We start from the raw sequence: 5,000 nt of genomic DNA, 5'->3' as shown, positions 1-5,000 counted from the left end.
AAGATTTAAAAAGAAAAAAAAGAAAAAAAAAGAAAAGAAAGAAAGACAGAGAGAGAGAAAAAAAAGGAAAAAAAGACAGATAGAAAAAAGGAAAGAAGAAGAAGAAGAAAACAAGTGTCAGCATTGAAGACAGTTAATCAGACTTAGTATTTATTTTGGAGTGTGTGTGTGGGGGGGGGGGAGGGAAGGGACATGGGGTAAGAATGGGTGGGGGGTGGGGGTGGGAGGGCGTGTGGGGGGGGGGGGGGGTGGGGGGGGTTGGGTGGAGGCGAGTAACAATGCTAAGAGGCTTGATGGAATTCTGTTGTCGAGTTCACAAGAAACGCTTTATTTAGTCTTCTTTTTTTTTCTTTTCTTTTTTTTCTGGATTAAATCTCTTTCATTTTATTCTGTGCTCGGACAGCAGAGAAGAGAAAGAATGTCTGTGTCTGTCTGAGCTAAGAGATAAAATGGTGGCCGTTTTTTTTTTTTTTTTTTTTTTTTTTTTTTTTTTTTTTTTCATTATTAATAAAGAGGTTTGCGAAGATCATAAAAAAAAGACCTGAATGGCTGGCTTTTAGTGTGGTCTGCACAGTTTATGAATAAGAATAACGACTGATTCTGATTTGAATAGCAAAACATCGTAACCCTCGCATTAGCCAGGGATAGCACGCTGTAACATAGCATGCATCAATTTTTCATTTCGTTTATGGCTGGGCAGATAAACCAAAACGGACATGTGATACATGTAAAATGTTACATGTCTTGTCTGAGTGTGCATGTGTGCCAGGCTGAAATCAGGAAACGAATGATGAGCGCCCATTAACAGCCGTCAGTCGGCTCTACTCGTTTGTAAAGTGCTTCGAGCTTGGTCTCTGACCGAGGATAGGCGCTATATAAGTATTCATATCATTCGTCATTGATTCATTATCACCACGGCAGTTCAATATTAATTTTAGGTTTCGAAGAAAATCAGGGAAAGAGTGTTAGAGAGAAAACAAAGAGAGGGAGAGAGAGAGAGGGGGGGGGGGAGAGAGAGAGAGAGACGGACACGGACACGGACACTGATTTATTGCCATTGACAATGCTATCCTTTGGCAAGGGGGACAATGTATGAACAAAAGAATAACAACGGTTTGCAGAGAAGTTGACACATTGCTAAGAGTAAACAGAAAATCAACGACAAACAACAACAATAACAAAATAATAAAATACAACATATTGTTAGTATTAAAAAGGACAATAAAAAAACTCGACCATCCAACGTCCTACAAAGTCATTCAGAATTATAAACTGTGAAACTGGCATCAGGGTAACAGTGTTTGTTTTTGTTTTGTTTTTTTCGATAACTATAAGGCTCCCAAAGGTAATTTCTTTCTCTGACAATCCCAAGCTAGGGCGATAAATTTCGCTAGTGATCTTATTCTTACTTCATCATCTATCAAAAGCGTACTGGTAAGGTTGACATTCTCTAAGTTTTCACCATTGAAAATTAAGCATTTCTTTCGAAATTCTTCATAATACTTACACATAAAAAGGAAATGAGTTTCATCTTCAACTGAAGCACCACACATTGGACAAGGCAACCATGCGGACGTGTCAGCAGAGAACCGTTTCTTGTTCAGCATTTAGGCCTAACGTTCTAAGTCTGGAAGAGAGACAGAGACAGAGACAGAGACGGACAGAGAGAGAGACAGACAGACAGGCAGGCAGACAGAGAAGGAGGGAGAGAAAGGGGAGAAGAAAGAAACATTGGGGGAGACAAGAGACAATGACAAATGACAATGACAATGACAAATGACAATGACAATGACAAATGACAAATGACAATGACAATGACAAATGACAATGACAAATGACAAATGTTTTATTGAGGGTAGAATGGATAAGCTGGAAGCTTCTTTACACCATGCCCCCACACACGCATATACACACATACACACAATATAATAAACGAACAGATAAATGACACAGAACAAACCAAATAGATAATCATAGATACACAAACGGATGAATCAAAGACTACAATTACGGAAACACCATGAAAATCAAACAAAACATTGCCACATGAAAATCTTCAAACACACACGTGTATGTGTACACACACACACACAGGCATCACACACATGTAATCGGTCACACGAGTACATAGAACATGCACACGCATACTTACACTCGCCTTTTTCCTTATTTACTGCAACTATTCTTGTTCGTGCATTTTGCGACAGACCAAAACGAAACAGGGAGAAAAGCAAGAGAATGAGAGGGAGGGGGTACAAAGGGGAGGGGGGAGGATAAGGCAGACAGGGGAAGAGGGGGCGAGGGGGGGGGGTGTGATGAAGGAGTAAGGAGAAAAAGGAGAGATAGAGAGCAGAAATGAGGAAGGGAGGAGGTGCGATTAAAAGAAAAAAAAAAAAAAAAAAAGACCCCCCCCCCCCCCCCATCTCATGTTTCGCTTTTTCCATACACGCACTGCCAGAACGACGCGACAAAAAAACAACACAAAACAAAAAAAAAAAAAAAAAAAAAAACAAACAAACAAAGAAACACAACAGCAACAAAACAACCCGCCCTCCCCCCAAAAAAAACAAACAAACAAACAAAACACAACACACACACACACACACACACACACACACACACACACACACACACACACACACACACACACACACCTAAGTTAAACAAACAAAAAAATTATACAAAACAAGTGTCATAACAAAAGAGTGGAAACAAGACACCAAACAAAACAAAACCCAGAGATGGAGAGAGAGAGAGAGAGAGAGAGAGAGAGAGAGAGGGGGGGGGGAGAGAGAGAGAGAGAGAGAGAGAGAGAGAGAGAGAGAGAGAGAACGAAAGAACTTGACACTTGAATGACAGGATCAAACGGTGGACTCGGGGTGGCAAAGTATACAGACATAAAACGAAAGAAAACAGGGGTTAAAAGAAAGAAAAGAGAGAACGAAAGAAAGAAAGAAAGAGGATAAGATTTTCACAGCACACAGAAAACCCAGTCACAAAAAAAGCACGACCACTTCTGGCTCTTTCCCTACAATACTGTAGCCTCGCTCCCTCCAACTAAAATTACCCAAACAATTCCCAATGCCCAACGCCTTCATCTCTCTCCCCCCCCCTCCTCCCACGCCCCCCCCCCCCTCCTCCCAAAAAATAACAACACTCTTTCACACCTTTCTCCCTCCGCAACGTTGACACGCAGAGAGAGAGAGAGAGAGAGAAAAAAACACCCCCAAAAAAACACTTCAACAGTACCCCACGCAGTGAAGACAAAAAAAAATAATAGAAAAAACAAAACAACAACAACAACAACAACAACAACAAAAACAACACAAGAAGACCTGACAGCACTGATGAGAAGTGATTTTAAAAAAAAAACAAAAAAAAACTATGCACAGTGAGTGGGGAAGGTATGATGGAGAGAAATGCTGGAGGCAGGCTTGACAGGATTCTTTTGTTGTTAGCCTTCAAAAGGGGTGATTGGGAAAACGCTTTAGTAACCCCAGACTTCAAGTGTTGTTTGAGGGAGCAGATTTTGTGTGTGTGTGTGTGTGTGTGGAGGCTATTACAGCCAAGAAGAGATAGGGCAGGTGATAGCGGTTGGTTGTGGTGAGTGGTGATGGACTTTGTTGCGGTGCGCTAACTACAAGACACGGTGGTTCACAGGGGTGGCTTCAATGTGTATGCCTTTTTTTCCCCTTCTTTGTCCTGTTTCGTTTTGCTTAATAACTTTATACTGCTACTGAATACGGTTGTGATATTAACATGACAGTCATTGCTCGTGCTGCTGCTGCACAGTCTTGGATTGTCGAAAACGAGTTGCCATTTGAAAATATCTGGATAAGATTTTATCTTTCAAAACTTCCTGGGTTAAAAATAATAAAAATAAAAAAGACCATTTATTAACTACATTACTGGATAGGCAACATGTCATTGATGTATTATTCAATCTTTCTACATTTCTTGCATTAGTTTCCGTTGTATGACATGATTATACCAACAATTCTGAATGATTTAACCCTTTCACAGCCAAGCTCGCATTTATGCACAGGCGTGGTAGAGAACCCATGTCACTGAAAGGTGACGATTCATTGGTCTGTCATCTATGAACCTACTGTTCTTAATGTTAATGCTCTTAATGATAGGCCATAGTTTCTATACATCGAAGGGGGAATTCCCGGCTATTCTTAGCCACTGTCTTTTCTGTGTTTATACCACAAGGGAATTTTGTACTCTAAATTGACCGGCGGTGAAAGGGTTAAATCGACTTGTGCAAACGCGCTAACAAATATTTCAAACAACTAACCAAACAAACAGACTGGGCAACAAACGAAGAAAACGAAAACACACGAACATTATTATAATGTACAATAAGACATAAAATATGACACTTACGCAGCTCTCTGACAATTTCAAATATTGCAGAATAATGGAGATGGAGACGAGATCTTTTCGTTTGAATTAAGAGCTTTGTGAAAAAAACAAATCTTGTCCATTTTTTAAATTTATCTTTGTTGCTATTGTTGTTGTTAAATTGTACGCTTATCCAATATGATATGATAAATATGATACCACGAGTATGTACACGAGTGGTCTTTTACGTGTAGGACCGTTTTTACCCCACCATGTAGGCAGTCACACTCCGCTTTCGGGGGTGTGCATGCTGGGTATGTTCTTGTTTCCTTAACCCACCGAACACTGAAATGGATAACAGGATCTTTAACATGCGTATTTGATCTTCTGCTTGCGTATACACACGAAGGGGGTTCAGGCACTAGCAGGTCTGCACATATGTTGACCTGGGAGATCGAAAAAATCTCCACCCTTTACCCGCCAGGCGCCGTCACCGACATTCGAACCCGGGACCCTCAGATTGAAAGTCCAACGCTTTAACCACTCGGCTACTGCGCCCGTCAGTACCAGGATCGAAGCGCGTCACTTTGAAACTGCTAAGAAGAATACTTCATCCTCCATTTTTCTCTCCCTCTCCTCTTTCCTTCTTTTTT

This window comes from Babylonia areolata, chromosome 5, assembly GCF_041734735.1.
Source record: "Babylonia areolata isolate BAREFJ2019XMU chromosome 5, ASM4173473v1, whole genome shotgun sequence".
Lineage (NCBI taxonomy): Eukaryota > Metazoa > Mollusca > Gastropoda > Neogastropoda > Buccinidae > Babylonia > Babylonia areolata.
The sequence above is the reverse complement of the archived record's forward strand: the minus strand, read 5'-3'. Positions refer to the sequence as shown.